Source organism: Macrotis lagotis, chromosome 5 (assembly GCF_037893015.1).
Source record: "Macrotis lagotis isolate mMagLag1 chromosome 5, bilby.v1.9.chrom.fasta, whole genome shotgun sequence".
NCBI classification, from domain to species: Eukaryota; Metazoa; Chordata; class Mammalia; order Peramelemorphia; family Peramelidae; genus Macrotis; species Macrotis lagotis.
In genome coordinates, this window is record NC_133662.1 from 46,698,376 (window position 1) to 46,715,929 (window position 17,554).

A 17,554-nucleotide genomic window follows, 5' to 3' on the forward strand; every position below is an offset into this window, starting at 1 on the left:
ATAAGATGAAAGTGGGTTACGGATCTGCTTCAGCAAAAATGATTACCAAGAATTCACTGCCCTGATAAAATCACAAGTTCAGACTACTCCTAAAAATGTTAGTTATACTATTTAAGTTCAAGAAATTCCTATTTTTATTACTTCAACCAAGTGCTCTCTTTGTCCAAATAGCTCCTAAGCTGAGAGGGACAGAGAATTATTTTTTAAAAACCCACATATTTTTATTAAACACATCTATGACATTAAATAAAGCTAATCCTAACTTCCAAAGGACACATATCTTGTCATTTTCCTATTGATCACACATCCAATTATAAAGGTTATGTCCTTATGAGTTCCTGTTTTTCATATGATCAAGAGGGTCTTCCACAATAATTACTGTAAGTCAGTCAATAAATCCTTTTTTTTTGGCAAGGCAATGGGGTTAAGTGGCTTGCCCAAGGTCACACAGCTAGGTAATTATTATGTGTCTGAGGCAGGATTTGAACTCAGACAGTGCTGACTCCAGGGCCGGTGCTCTATCCACTACGCTACCTCGCCACCCTTCAATAAATCTTTTTTTTTTTAGGTTTTTGCAAGGCAAATGGGGTTAAGTGGCTTTGCTAGGTAATTATTAAGTGTCTGAGACCAGATTTGAACCCAGGTACGCCTGACTCCAGGGCTGGTGCTTTATCCACTACGCCACCTAGCCACCCTCAATAAATCTTAATGTTATCTTCTGACACCCAAATGATAGTTTAAAAATTTTTCTAAGAAAAGTTAAATTTCCAGCAGATTTTTCAGCTGATATCTATAGTCATATGGAAAAATTCTCTCTATCATTATTGATTAGAGAAATGCAAATTAAAACAACCCTGAGATACCATTTCACATCTCAGGTTGACAAATATGATAGAAAAGAAAAATGATAAATATTGGAGGGGAATTGGAAAACTGGGAGACTAATTCACTATTGGTAGAGTTGTGAACTGATCCAACCACTCAAGAAAGTATTTTAGAACTATGCCCATAGGATTATAAAACTTTGATCCAGCAATACCACTACTAGTCCTGTATCCCAAAGAGATGATAAAAATGGAAAAAAAGGATTCATGTACAAAAATATTTATAGCTTTTTTTTGCCATTGAAAAAAACAGAAATTGAGGGAATGCCCATCCACTGCAGAATGAATGATTGAACAAATTGTGGTATATGAATGTGATAGAGTAGTATTATTCTATCAGAAATGAGCAGGTAGATTTCAGGAAGACCTGTAAAGACTTACATTAACTGATCCTGAAAGAAATGAGCAGAACCAAGAGAACATTATTCACAGTAACATCGTGTGATAATCAACTATAACAGACTTAGCTCTTCTCAGCAATATGTGATCAAAGACAGTTCTAAAAGACTTGTGATAGAAAATGCCCCGCACATTCAGAGATAGAACTATAGAGTCTGAGTGCAGATCAAAGAAAACTGGTTTCACTTTAAAAATTTTTTTTTTGTTTTTTTACTTGTGTTTTTTTACTTTTGTTTTGATTCTTCTTTCACAACATGACTAAGATGGAAATATGTTTAGCATGATTGTGTATGTATAACCTTGCTGTCTTGGAGAGGGGTGATAAAAGGTAAGGAGGGAGATAAATTTGAAACCCAAAATTTTACAAAAATAATGTTGAAATCTATATCTTGACATATAATGGGGGGAAGTACTATTAAGATTTAAAAAAAAAAAAGAAAAATCAAGTAACTCAAAGAATATTTTTATTCTCTAGCAATTTTTGAAATGTAATTCAACTCTAATATAATTTTTTTAATCTTCTACCCTATTACATACAATGGTAGTTTCTACCAATCATAGATGAAATCCTGTACCTGATTTCCTTTCATACAATTTCATAAACTCTCATTTTTGATTGTTTTTCTTTTCATTTTCAAGTTTGAATCTTCTCAAACTACCTAAAAATGGGAAATGAATAGAACTTACTAATTAATTATGGTGTCACCAAATCTTCTCGCAGGATGGGGAACACTATAAATGTAGGATCACAGATGGAGATCTAAATGAAACCAAGGCTAAAAAAAAAGTTAAGTGATTTTTTTCCAAGTTCACATAGATAATAAGTGATACAGTCAAATACAAACCCAGATCCTTTAACTCTAAATCCAGCACTCTTTCTATTGTACCATACAGTAAAACTAAAAGCAAGATTAATCAAGGTTTGGGACAGTAGGTCAAAGCCAAGAAGTCATATCAGAAGACTGCTAGTAGAGAAACAGGAACGTCAAGATTCAAGGAATCAAAAAAATCCAAGAATCTAATAATCTCTCCTATCCCTATTTGCACCCTCAACTCCAAACCCCAGAACTCAGAAATAAAATTTGGAGAAAATTTTGGATTTACTTCCAATCAATACACTACTTTTTATAATCTAATTCATCTTCATTGGTTAATGAAGTCTACTGTTCCTTAAAAGGTTGACCTTTTTCTTTTTTTATAGTTGCCATACTCAACATTTATACATTTTCATACACTATAGCTTTACTCCCTCTCAATTTTGCAAACATGTCTGAACTCATAGTTGCACTGCTTTCAGCTAAAGAGTGGGGCATGGCCTGCTAACCACCTCCTGAAAAAAACAAATTGGAACTGTTACCCCAAGATTCTGACCACATTGTCCTGCCTAGCCTTTGGACCCATTTGCCTTTCTATAACTTTACCTCAAAACTGAGCTCATTTGGAGATCAATTTGAACTCTGTTCCTTTCTCTCAGGCTGATTATCTAAACCTGTTAATCACCCACTCATCCTAAGCATTTGCCGATATATCCTCAATTTTTCCCCCCCTAATATTCCCCTTCCCTAGTAAGGCATACCAAGTCTTATCTCATCCCACAAACAAAAAAAAAAAACACTCAGCCATATTATAGTCACTCTAGGACAGAGGTGGGGAAACTTTTTTCTGTCAATGGTTATTTGGATATTCATAACAAAACCATCAACTTAAAAATTACCCTATTTGGTCAAAAATTAGCTAAATGTGGTCCAACATTTAATTAATTCACCCCTAAAAAGCTCCTAGATTTATTGAATTTCAAGTCCAGTCTGTGCTTGCCATGAAAAACCACAACAAACAACTTCAAAGCCAATTGTCCCCCACCCCTGCTCTAGGAGAAAGCTATAGAACAATAGACTCAGGAAAAAAAACTTATTCTAGTAATAACTGATAAATGCTACAGAAGATCTTGTCATGAAGCTTTCAGTGAACAATTCTATATAAAAAAGTAGAGTGGTACTACTGAATCTATACCCTGAAGAGAGCATGAAAAAGGGTAAAAATATCACTTGTTACAAAAATATTTATAGCAGCTCTTTTTGTGATGGCAGAGAAGGAAATTGAGTGAATGTCCGTCAATTGGGGAATGACTGAATAAATTGGCATATATACATTATGGAACACTATTGTTCTATTAGAAATCAGGAGGGATGGGAATTTAGATTTTGTATGAACTGATGCTGAGTGAGATAAGCAGAACCAGAAGAATATTGTAGGTAATGGACTTTTTTTAGACATGGCTAATTCAGCCCTGACATGGGGTTAATGATCAATCTTAATGGACTTGCTTATTCCATCACTGCAACAATCAGGGATAATTTTGGGGTATCTGTGATGGAGAAAACAGTAATCTTATTATGTAATTTTTCTATTTCTTATATTTTTTTTTCCTTTAGGATATGATTTCTCTCTCAACACATTCAACTTAGATCAAGGTATAGCATGGAAACAATGTAAAGACTAACAGACTGCCTTCTGTGGGGGGGGAGAGCAAGATTAGGGAAAAAATTGTAAAATTCAAAATAAATAAATAAATTTTGGAGGGGGGAGCGGTTTTGCAAAGTAATGGGGTTAAGTGGCTTGCCCAAGGCCACACAGCTAGGTAATTATTAAGTGTCTGAGACCGGATTTGAACTCAGGTACTCCTGACTCCAGGGCCACTGCTTTATCCACTGCACCACCTAGCTGCCCCCAAATAAACTTTTTTTTAAAAGTATAGTGGTTGGGTCAGCTAGGTGGCGTAGTGGATAAAGCACCTGCCCTGGAGTCAGGAGTACCTGGGTTCAAATCCGGTCTCAGACACTTAATTACCTAGCTGTGTGGCCTTGGGCAAACCACTTAACCCTGTTTGCCTTGAAAAAACCTAAAAAAAAAAGTATAGTGGCAGCTAGATAACTCAATGAATAGAGTGCTGAGTCACAAATCAGAAAGACCAGAGTTCAAGTCAAATCTCAAGTTTACTAGCTGTATGACCCTGGACAAATCATTTAACTTCTTTTTTGCCTTAATCCACTGGAAAAGGAAATAGTAAAGCACTCTAATATCTTTGACCAAAAAACCTCATGAACAGTATTGGCCTACTATGTTCCACAAAGTTGGATAATACAGAACAACAGAGGGAAGCCTATTCAGCTTGAAATGGAATAGAATATAATCGTCATTTTTCTTATTTGTAGAGTGAAGAAAACAAATGGATCTTACTAAAACTATCAAGACCATCATGGACCACAAGAGTAAGTGACAAATAATGAATGGATTAGTCAAAAATCATTAAATTGAGTTTCCAAGGAACAGGTGACTCAGTCCATTCAACTCTGCAAAGAAAAAGGCTTTTTACCTACCACTGGGCCTCACATAAAATGATGCCTACACCAAGACCACTCCTTACATATATATATATATATATATATATATATATATATATATATATATATATATATATACATATATACCTTATACAGTAGGCTATATACTTCTGCCTTTTGAATATGAGATTCCTAGTCACTGGGTTTTGGAATTCAGCCTTTGTTGCATTTGGAGATCTCTGAGGAATTTTCCTATTCAATCTTCACTCAGAAGACTAAATTCCCCTTTAATCTTGTATATCAGGAATAATCAATAATCATTTTTTTATCCAACCATTATTGCTATTCCACATTGCTATTCCAGTCCTCCTATGAACATGTGGGGAAGAAGTTTTGCCACTCAGCTCTGAATGATGCTTCCTTTTTAAGATTAAAAAAAAATTTATTTTTTCAATTAACAAGTATTTGTTTTTTTCTCCCTCCCATCACACTCCACAATGGAAAGGAAAAAGAAAACCCTTGTAACAAATTAGCCTTATAAACAAAACAAATCTCTGAATTAGCCATGTCTAAAAAAGTCCATTACCTAACCAAAGAGGGTTGGTTGGGTAGTATGATGTTTTCACTTTTGCCATGTTAATACTATCCTTCAAATGAGCCTCCTGAGACCATGTGACCAGGGATGCTAGACAGCCAGGTGGTAAAGTGGAGAGAATAGCCAGACTGAAGTCAGAAAGAACTTGAGTTCAAATCCAACCAGACATTTACTAGTTGTGTGACCCTGGGCAAGTCATGTAACTCTTATTTGTCTTAGTTTCCTATAAAATGAATAGGAGAAGGAAATGGCAAACCACTGCAGCATCTTTGCCAAGAAAACCTCAAATGGAGTCACAAAGAGTGGGGACAGTCCTGAAATTGAGTCATTTAGCTCTGAGCCTCCTGAGGTCATGCTTATTTACCCTAGCCATTTTCTGCTCTCTATTGTGCTTGTCCCACCCTCCCTCCTTTGTACCTCTTGTTTTAAGAATTATAAGCAAATCAATGATACCATTGTCTCTAGAATGTAAATATCAGACAACTTTCTTATTTTCAGCATTTGGACTTCACAAACCAAAATCACCTTCCCTGGACAATAATCTCCTATACATGTTGTTTCCTTCTGTTAGAATATAACCCCCTTGAAATTATCTCAATGTTGTATTTTATACCCAAGGTTTAGTTCAGTGCTTTTTAACTTAGTATGTACTTAACTTTTTTCATTTGTTAAGCACTTAATGGTACCAGACACTGTTAGTCACTGGTGATGCAAATACAAATGACACCCCTTGGTTTTATGGAGTTAACATTTATTTAGGTCAGAGGTGAGTAATTTTTTTTTTTGGCCAAGGGACATTTGAATATTTATAATGTCATTTGTGGGCCATAGAAAATTACCAACTTAAAGACTAGTCTGAAAAAAAAATTTAAAAAGACTAGTCTGCTATATTTGATCATTTAATTAATTCTCTCCTAAAAAGCTCCTTGATTTATTGAATTTCAAGTCCCATCTGTGGCAGCACCAGACCAAATCATTTCCCTGGGTGGCAGGATGTTTCCCTACCCCCAACTTAGATAAGCAAGAGCACCACTTTGTTAGAACCAGTAAATCAAGAAACTAATAATACCCAGTAGACTCAATTTGGGGAGCAGAGAATTGTGAATTTCTTAGCTGAATATCATCTAATCATTTTTTTCCTCAATTGTAAACTGGTTCATTGATTAATGATCCAGAATTAGCTTTGGACTTCAAGAAAGGTAACATTCTGCTCCCTGCACTTCTGTAAGTATTGCTCCAAATACGTATATTTTCTCTTCAAACACAACCTCCTTGACAAATTCCAAGGATATATATAGCATCTCTAAGCCAGAATTGTTGAGTTATTGCAACTATTTCTATATTAACCAAAAGTGGCAGTTATAGCCAACTGGATCTCATCAGTCACAAGACCATGCTCTTCATGAATTTTTGAAGAAAAATCAACAGAAAAAATTGATCCTACTGATGCAGGAGAAAAAAGGGAGAGAATTGTGAATGTAACAGAAAGAATTTGGGTGGAGATGTAAAATGACTTGAAGTAGAGAATTATGATTGTAACAGAAACAAATGTAATCTTAAGAGCTGCTTGGGTGGAGACGCCCACCCATTCTTGATTTGTATCCTGATCTCCTTAGGCTTTACCCTCTACCTAATTCCAGGTCCAGCATAGGGAAAGGGAGTTCACCTTTTGCCCTGGAGATGAGAAGCAAGACATAAAAACCTGGACTCAAGGTCACAGTCTTCTCTGACCATGGCCCAGCCAATGCTGCTTGACTGTTCTTCTAGGATCTGTCTGTCTGTCTGTCTCTCTACCTAGCCCTTCCCATGTCTTGTAACCTTTTAAAATAAATTTTTGTTTTATTTCCATCCATGCTTTCTGGAGTCTGATAGGCAGACCTATCTTCCTCATAGGCAGAACCGAACCCAAGTAGCCAGTGGCTACACATATGGTGAGCCAGCTAGGAGACTCTGCCCAGACTGAGAAATTGGATTAGCTCCATAGGTGAGAAGCAACACCCCCTTTTTTAGATCCTAGATTTTTAGAAAAGTAGGGAAATTATTGGATCTCTAGTCTTCCTTCTGGTTTGTGGGGAGTCAGCTCACCTGAACCTAGGTGTTTGGCAGTAGCCCTGGTGTGGGCCTGCCCCTCTCTGACTGACCTGGGGAATGGCTTGTGAGGTGTTTGATTTATACCCCACTGTGAGTGAGGGTTGTCAAGGAAGGACGTTTGGTGTATGTCCAATTGACATGTTTGTCTACCTATAAATTGATGAGAATTAAAATATAAATTGATGAGAATTAAAATGGGGGGGGGCATCTGGTACCAATACTCCTCCTTCAGCTGTGTTCTTGCTCCTTAGAAAGAATTAGATTTGACAAAGGCAAAACATCTGAGCTTCTGGAAATTATACTTGGGTGGTTCTCTCATCCTCTGGGCCCCCACCCTCTGCAGAGGGAGGGGGGAGGGAGAAGGGAAATCTTCCTTTTTAGAACTTTGAAAGTCAAACCTGTGTCTCAGATCACACACATGCTTCACTGCAGGAAGGGTAAGCCCCCCAAAACTTGTTTTAGAAAACAGGGGACCCCCATGCCTTTTTCCTGGTGGGAGGGTGGTCAATGACCATGTTTTTCTTAGTCTACAGGTGTTTATCAATTCCAAGCCCCATTTAGCTGGGCTGAGAAAGCCCCACCCTTGGGGGGAGGGGAAATGGGCTACTTAAGAGTGCATTCCTGAGCCTTCTGGAGCTGAGCTATACCATTACCCTGTCCCTGATCCTTCTCAAGAGCCACCCCCAGGCACAGAGCCAGATCCCACCTTCCAGGACAATGTGGCCAATGTTCCCCTTGAATTCAAGATGGTGGCTGGTTCAAGTGGGGCTCCTTGGGTGCCTAAGCCTGGGGAAGACTACAGCAGTCAGCCCTACAACCAGTTCCTTACATATGGTGATGCTAATGCCACTGGTGTTTACTATCAGGATCATTACAGTAGTGGCTACTACCTTGAGTCTGATACAGCCTTAACTCCCCCCCCCCCCCAGGAGATCACTCCAGATACCTCCTTCATTGATGATGAAGTGTTCAAGTGGCTTCAGGGCAAGAGGAACCTGGGAAGGGCAGAGATTTACTTTGTGAAGATCAAAGGGGATGACCAGCTCAGCAGGACCCAGCGGTGGATGACCAAGTCCTTGACAGAAGAAAAAACCATGAAGTCATTCAGCAAGAAGAAAGGTGAGCAGACAACAGGCAAAAACACCAAATCATTTATCTGATTCACCAGGCCAAAGAGCAAGAGTTGAAGCTGAAGAATACCTGGTCAGAAAATAAACTCAGCCATTGGCAGACCCAAGCCAAATATGGATTCTATCCTTCTGGAACTGATTTCTTCAAGGATCCCATCTTTCCCTTTACCCAGTACCAGATGGCCTGGTCTTGCCCTTCCCAGCTAACACTTTTGGGAGCCCCAGCAGCTCCAAGTCCACAACCTTCTTCTCTAGGGCCCCAGCCATCACTTCCTTAAGAAGGAACACTTTGGATTTCATTTTCTTAATAAAACTTAGAAAATGCAGCTTTCATATCTCTTGGGACCAACAAAGATTCCCAAGTGACTCTTCTAGAAACAACTGTTGAATTCTAGGTTGGGAACTTGGCTCCCTAATAGGATGAGATGACTGATTGAATTCTGAGTTTTGTTTTTGTTTTTGATTCTTTTTGTTTTTCAAACAAAAACAAAAATGTCAGTTGAAATAAAACATCCATCCTGACAGAGGGAGAAAGAAAAAGAATGCATTCAATTTTAACTATTGGTTGACTATTTAAGAGGTTCCTCAAGAAATTCTGATTTATTCTAAAAAAGTTATTTTTTGACTGATCTTAATTAGTATATTCAAAAAATATATGAAATAAATAGATATGTGTGTGTACATGTGTATCTAAACATCAATGGGGGGGTGACTAGGTGGCCCAGTGGATAGAGCACCCGCCCTGGAGTCAAGGGTAGCTGAGTTCAAATCGGGCCTCAAGACACTTAATAATTAATTACCTAGCTGTGTGGCCTTGGGCAAGCCACATAACCCCAATTGCCTTGCAAAAAAAAAAAACAAAAAAAACTAAACATCAATGGGACATTTTCACATTTCTCTACTAGCCTGGAGAGGTGAGGAAATGTTTCTATATTCTGAGATCTGGTACTGGCCAGGGTACCAATCTCAACTTGGTAAATTTGATAAGAGTTGTGTCTGGGTCTAAACTCCTATGTCTGTGTGTATGTAATTCAGATCTGAAATAGTTGCAGTTACCTGGGTCAAATGTTACTCCTTTTAGTTTGGGTTTTGAATTTAATTGCTTAAAAAGATTTAATTGAAAAATTAAGTAATTAATGAAGTTGGGATCTGAGCCTATTTGTTTATACCATTTGAAAGTTAGTAAGTGGCAAAGTTTGAAATGATTTCAGGTTTTTGTTAACTTAATATTGACTGAAGGCTGTATTCAACTTAGGTTAATGGAAACTTTCTGGTTTAGTAAATTCAGACTCCCTGCCTTCAAGAAGCTTTGAAAAGAGGGCAGGAAGGCCTTTGATAGGAAAAAAGTCACCACCTTGTGTTTAAAGCAAAAAAAGAAACTATCTGAGAGTAATTTAGGCACCTAAGTTTTGTAACAAGTCTTGAGAATTATGTGTTATTAAGAAGCAAAATACAGTGCAACAATCAGGTACAATTTTGGGATATCTGCAAAAGAGAATACCATATGTATCCAGAGAAAGAACTGTAGAGTTTGAATGAAGACCAAAGACTATTACCTTCAATTTAGAGGAAAAAAAAAACCCATTATCTTGTTATGTAATTTTGCTATCTCTTATACTTCATTTTTTTTCTTTAAGGATATAATTTCTCTCTTATCACATTCAACTTAGATCCATGTATACCATGGAAACAATGTAAAGACTAACAGACTGTCTTCTGTGGGGGATAAGGGGGAGGGAAGCAAGATTGGGGGAAAATTGTAAAACTCTAAATAAATAAAATCTTTTCTTTAAAAAAAGGAAAATATAATCGGGATAAATTGTATGCCAAGGAATTTGGGAATATGGAATCATTACTGATTTCTTTTGGGAAAAAGATTGTACTAAATTTTGTAATCTGAGCTGTTTTGATGTTAAATTGATATAATTGTCAACAATCTCACAAGGTATTTTTTTAGGGGATTTTTTTTTGGCAAGGTAAATGGGGTTAAGTGGCTTGCCCAAGGCCACACAGCTAAGTAATTATTAAGTGTCTGATCACAAGGTCTTTTAAAGAAAGTTTATAATCTTTGTCTCATTTATCATATGTTTATGGAAGGGAATATGTATATGTATTTAGCAGTCATATGATTTTCTTTGTAACTTTAAAGAAATTATATTAACAGTGTTTGGTTCTCTTGTGAACATGTAAGCTATTTGATTACTGTAATGTTAAAGCATGGAATTAACATGTGATTGCTTTGAAGGGGTGGTAAGGGAAATATCACAAATTATGACCCCCTTCTGGGATAAATCTGTGGATTCATACATAATAACTCATGTTGTTAATTGACTTGAATGCCTGTTTTTTTTTACTTTGTTTTATTGCATTGAAATCAATAACACATGTTAGAAATCTAAAGTTACCTAAGATGTTCTAACTGTGGTTATTTGCTTTGAGAGAACATGTAACATGAGAAAGATAAAATAATGATTTGAAATTTCTCTGTGGCAACCTCCAGCCAATTATGTGAGAAGTATGGAGATGATGGGCAACCTCTTAACCAGAAAGAGATAATGGGTTCATTGCAAAAAGTTGATTTTATTAAACATGTGTGTATATGTGTGTGTGTGTGTGAATTAGGATTATTGTTTTTACAGCTCAATCTGCATTGCATTTCATTTACAGCACTGCCCTTAGCTACATGAGCAATAACTGAATTATGATTTTTTTCCCTGGATCTCTTATACAAAATTACAGCCTGGCACACTCTTGGTTCTCCTTGGTGCTCAAGCCACCTGAAAGCTCTGGTTATAGGTAATTGCTATATTGCAACATATTGATCTGCCTGACAACCAGGTATGATAAAATGGAAAGACAATATGCCCTATGGGGTTTGATGCTCAGACCTTTGAAAGAACAATCCCAGCCTCAACTAGGGTAGGACTCTTTTAAAAGTTCCCTCACCTGCCCGTTGAAGAATATTGTCTGTATGACTTCATAAGGGAATATGTCCTCATGTCCTGTCCCTCTGCTCAGTAATAGCAAATTGCCATGATCATCCCAGTTGCATCATAATAAAGTTTGAAAGTGAGCCAGTTAATCAGGATAATAATGCTTATTGGCATATTTAATGACTTTAAAGGAGAGATCCATTCTTCAACTAGAATTTTTGTTCAATCATGACCAAAGCTAAAATAAAAATTTTGTTGCAAATTATTTTTTGGACATATGCAGTTTCAAAATGCTTTATCAGTACATTTGTTTATACCATTCTTGAGCTTTTGTTTACAACTTATGTGGCATCCATCAATGAATGTTATATTGGAACCCATGTTCTTAAAAAAAGGTATTTTGGTACTGGTTTAGGATTATAAAGTAATAATTCTTGTCCCTTCTAGTTTTTTTTTCCTAATTATTCGACCCCTGTTAAATAGCCTTTTCTGTTACAGTATCTCTGGTTTTTGCTTGCTCAATTTTTGCCTTGAGTTTTGTTTCTCTTAGTTATATAGCTCCAAGACCAGCCTCTGCAGCTGTGCCAGCCAATCATTCCCTGGATCCTGCCTCAATTAAGCCCTCGCTGTAATGCATTCATCTCCAAATGGACTCTGAAAGGCCAGAAGAAGCTGGTCCTGAATAATTTCAGGGGGGAATGATGCAGAGGAAAGATGAAGAGAGTTGTGAATGTAACAGAATTTGGGTGGAGACGTTAATTGACTTGAAGTAGAGAATTATGATTGTAACAGAAACAATTATAATCTTAAAAGCTGCTTGGGTGGAGACTCCCACCCATTCTTGATTTGTATCCTGATCTCCTTAGGCTTTACCCTTTATCTAATTCCAGGTCCAGTACAGGGAAAGGGAGTTCACCTTTTGCCCTCTGGATGAGAGGCAAGACATAAAAATCTAGGTTGGACCCTGGCTCAAGGCTACAGTCTTCTCAGCCAATGCTGCTTGACTGTTCTTTTATCTCTCTCTCCCCCAGCTTTTCCTATGTCTTGTAACTTTTTTAAATAAATTCTTGTTTTAATTCCACCCATGCTTTCCTGAGTCTGAATAATGATTCCTCATAGGCAGAACTGAACCCAAGTAGCCAGAGGCTACACTATCATCTTCCTCTTCTGTGAGGACCTTGGTACTCTTCATTAAGAAAAGTATATGCCTCTGTGGAGCTCTTATCAGCCTTTGGGCTACAATGGAACCTAGAAACATTCTCATATTTTAAATATGATAAGAACAATATCCTTAGGCTGGGTCCCATGTGTGAAAGCTAGGTTTTCTTCTTGAGTTATCAAAAAAATTCTCAGAACTAAATTGGCTTAAAGGTGTAAAGGCTAGGATACCTGATATAATTTTCTGGTGCCCAATATACAAGATTCAGGGCATGAGTGATACCTCCCTTGGACTTCTAATGGCAGACTGTCAGCAGGAACAATACCTGCACAAGGAAGTTTCTTTCAGCTAAATTAATGTTATAGCTTTAAAGAATATCATTCCCCTCCTATGGCTAAGCAAACTTCCTTTTGTTAACTGTCAAATATTCTATGAACACCTAATTTCATTCAATTTCAAGCCTTAAGTAACCATCAACCTGTATCAGTTCTGGCCTACTACATGGAGGTGGGGGTGGGGGGAACCTTTGGACAGAGGCCTAGGAGGTTGGAATAGAATTCTTTGTTTGGGAACAAAAGATTACTACAACTACAGCATGTCACGGTGATCTTTATGGAGGAATTATCCAGAGAAAATATATCCAGTTATTGTATATCCTCAAGGTCCCAGATACTGACTTCAAAAACACAACAAAAATAGGCTCATTTTATAGTCTCCAACAATATTTAGCAAAGTCTGGCTGTGGAACACCAGATCTGTGACCATATGAGCTTAGAAAGTAAGACTGTTCTTTTCTTTTAGAAAAATTCCATCACTATTTTAACTGGCAGGCATCAGAATTCTTAGGAGGAATGTAACCCAAATCTGATGAGAGAAAAAGGGTATAAAATGGACTTAGAGAAATGGTGAAGAAATGGTAGTATACCATGATATGGTTAATAGTAACTTGACTTTCTTTACAACTGAAACAAAGTTTAGTAGGCTAGAAAATTTGAAATTGGTTGTTAACATACTGAATGCTATCCAACCTCAGTTGCATATGCAAGAAATTAAAGATTTGAAACTCCTATTAGATGATAAATTGAAAAATCTCTAAAATTTGATGAGCTGCTATGTGATGAACCATGGCACTTCACCATGTAGTATAGAGTATTTTTGTCTTCTTTGCTGACTGTTCATCCAAGAGACAGATAGGAATGCCACATCTAGTATAGCTCCCTTGGTTAAAAAAAAAAACTTTTGGAAAATGATCGCACTTTCACTTGTGAGATATTAATGAATACTATTGCTTCAGAGTATGGCACTTGCCATCAAAATGAAACTGTCATCAACCTAATAAGCCCAATAGATGAAATACTATTTCTTAAGATAAATAGCAAAGTAGTCAAAAAATTACAAACATACAAGTTGATATATGATCCAAACAACCAAATTATTGTGAATTCTTCTCCAAATATATTGAACAAATACATTCTAAATTTATATTTTATGTAGGAATTAAAAAAAACAGAAAATTTTGAATCTATATATTGATGGTCCTGATGATAGGTGTCATCCAAAATACTTGGCAAACTGAGCATGAGTTCTACTAGCAATAAATTTTGCCATAACAAAACCACAATATTAAATTCATTGCTTAAGGCATAGGTGTCAAACATAAAGCCCATTGGTTTTATGGCATGTAGCCCCAAAAACTCTGTGAGTCAAGTTAAAATGTAATTGGGAAATACCTAACAAAATAAAATACAATAAAAAACATAATGAATATGTGATTTTCTAAATCAATATGAACCACAGAGCCTACAAAGTTCTATATTTTCAGTTTAGTTGCTCTTATTTTTATTTGAGCTTGACATTACTGACTTAAAGCAATTTCAGAAGACCATGAACTATACAACATTGGAATCTTCCATGTGAGGGGCAGCTAGGTGGTAAAGTGAATAGAGCACTGGCCCTTGAGTCAGGAGGACCTGCATTCAAAAGTTACTTAGCTGTGTGGCCTTGGGCAAGTCCCTTAACCCCATTGCCCTGCCCCCCCCCCAAAAAAAGAAATCTTCCATGTGAAAAGTCAAAATAATGGTGTGATTCAAGATAAATCTTTTAGTAATGAAGATAATTTTGATTACTTTTTTTAATTATGTATAATAAAATATAGGAGTAGAAAATATAGACTCTGTCACAATATCAGATCCCTAAACACCATTATCAATTGAGACTGAGTACGCTCCTATTTCCTAATCACTTATATGATGTAAGTGGAAATATTCACTGAAATAGAATTCAGGCAGATCATGGAATCATAGATCTAGATCTCTATGAGAACTCAATGGTCAACTAGTCCATGGACCTCATTTGCAGATGAGAAATCTGAAATTTAGAAAAAATTAAATGATTTGCCCAAGATCACACAGGCATAAGAATCAGAGGTGGGATTTGAGCCTAGAAATCCACTGTCTGCATGAGCCAGTGCTCTTTCCACCATACCACACTGTCTCCCACTTTTATCATCTGGAAATGGGAAGATGAGGACAACTTAAGTTTATATACCATTATATACAAGTATCATTTTCATGCTTATTTTAAAGATGAAGAAAACTGATACTCAAAGATGTAAATGTATTGATTGACCCTTGGTTACAAAGCTAGGAAGTATCAAGGGCATAATATAAATTTAGATCTCCTGACTCCAAATCAGAAAATATTTCAGTTATACCAATATACTTTTCAATGAAAAATAGAAAAGAAGTTTACAGACCTAGTATGTTCTATATGGTGAGGAAGAAGAGGAAAAAGAAGAGGAGGAGGAGAAAGATTATAACTAGCCTTTATATAATACTTTAATATTTACAAAGAACTTTACAAATATTAATGTATGAATCTTGATTTGAACCCAGGTCTTCCTGACTCCACAAAGGAAGAACTCCAGGTCAAGTACTTTATCCACTAGTATCACTGTTTGCTTTATGTAATGCATATATGTTGCAGTGGACTGATGATTAATTTCATAGTATTCTTTTCTATTCCCAAAAGACCACTGAAAGAGTTGTTCAAATTGTGCCAAATTAGTCTGACCAGTTTTCCAGCTCTTTACTACTAACTATTTGTGAAGCTGGAGAAAAGCAATGAAATTTTTGAGGCTATATAATAGGACAGCAGGGACTATTAATGAACCCATTTAAGGTGAAGACAAAATTTGATGCATGAAGTTAACAGAAATAGTACTAGTATGTTTTACAATTAATCAACAACCCTACATCCCCTAAGAAGTGAGCAAAACATTTTGGGATGTGAAGTCTAGCAGACGTTTCCCCAATTGCAAGTCCTAATGGTGAGTAATAGAGCAACTATTACTCTTGGACATATGATGAAATCAATTTTACCAACTTCTTGGTTTATTTCTACAAGAAAAATCTAAGGACCATCTTTGCATTTACATATGTCAAGTTTTTGTTGTCAAGTTTTACTTATCATGAGAATTTCAGCATTGAAGTGGTTCCCTTTTTCCAAGAGTATATCAAATCAGTGATTTTTGAACAAATAGCTCCTATTTAAAGTAGAAAAACCGAGTTAATGTTTATAGAGCACTTAGAACAGTGGTTCTTTGTCCTTTCTGACCCTATTTCCACCTCTTCAATATTGTCGCTATGAAAGGCCTACCCAAAACTGAGAACAACTTTTTAAATTTCTTTCTGTTTCAAAGTTTCCCATAGTCAATGAATTTATCATGTGGCACTTAACACACTGGTAATGAACTTCTCTGATTTGGATGAATTGATCTTCAGATAGAAGACAAAATTAGTCTTCTCAATGTTGTACTTCAAGAATGGGAGAACCAGTCAGAACATATGCTTCATTGACATACCTTTAAGTACCCCAAATCACCTCCATGTCATGAGGAACCATTGGAATAGGAATGTGGGTTAATATAGTTCTTATATTTAAAATTTTCAAATAATTTTGTGTTTCCAGTAGGAGGTGATTCTTCCAACAATACAGATTGCCATTCATCCCTCTTGGTTCAGTTGTTCAATCATTTCAAACTCTTCATTACTCCATTTGGGGTCTTCTTGGCAAAGATACTGGAATGATTTGTCATTTCTTTCTCAAGTATATTTTAAAAATGAGGAAATAGGGTTAAGTGACTTCCCTGAATCGCACAGCTAGTAAAGTATCTGAGGCCATCTTTAAACTCACCAAAAGGTGAATTCTACAATCCAGGTTGGGTTCTCTCTCCACTGTGCCATGTAACTGCCCTCTTAGTTCTTTTAGTCCTTTATAAATTTCCTGCCCCAGGTCAAGAAAGATAAATCTTTTTGTGTGTGTGAAAAACAATCTACCACAATAGTCTTTGGGTCAAATATAAAAGATTCAAGCAGTTGATGGTCTTCCCAGAATAATTTTTATAACATTAGAAAAACTGTTTAAAATTTGAAAATAAAAATTTATGCTCTTTTTAAAATATAAGTATCACCAACAAAGTGCTTTTCAAAGATTTTTTTTTTGCCATAAGTAAATAGAATCAAAGTAAAAATCCCTTCCAGCTGAAAAAAGGCAGTCTTTCTTTTTTTTAAAGTCATAATATTTATTTATTCACTTCTTTATCAACTAAATTACCATGAAAAAAAGCAAGTTTCCAACTTCTCTTCTATCCTGATATCCCTGAAATTAGCATATCATCTTCCTTTATCATTCAAAGTTATTTGTGCTTCATAAGCCCAGGGAAATCAAAAGAATTTTTGTACAAGAAGGGAAAGTTGAAAATTTACCTTAGAATAGTTAACCCTAGTTCTACATGCAAATGTCTCTCAAAGTAGAGAATTAAGTTTTGACCTTTCTTGGTTCCTTTCTATTTGCTAGTTGGACTCTAGTCTTTAGTACTCCTTAGTCAGTCAGTGCCAATCTCTAGGTTGATACTAGTCCTATAATCTTCCAGTACTTCAGATCAGAATCTCCTCATAGGTAGAGCCCCATCTCTAACTTACATTGTTAAACTCAAAAGATGAAGCTTTATGATAGATATGA

The 17,554-nt window shown here is 36.2% G+C and overlaps 1 long non-coding RNA gene across 3 annotated transcripts in view; it reads right to left on the bottom strand.

Annotated features, from left to right (window-relative positions):
* The window catches only part of LOC141523794 (uncharacterized), a 137,965-nt gene that overhangs the window by 70,353 nt on the left and 50,058 nt on the right, over positions 1-17,554 (bottom strand). For all 3 annotated transcript variants that reach the window (XR_012478594.1, XR_012478592.1, XR_012478593.1), the window contains 2 exons: positions 8,257-8,385; positions 1,971-2,059 (listed from right to left, as the gene is read on the bottom strand). This is a non-coding gene — a long non-coding RNA (uncharacterized LOC141523794). The remainder of the gene's footprint in view (positions 1-1,970; positions 2,060-8,256; positions 8,386-17,554) is intronic.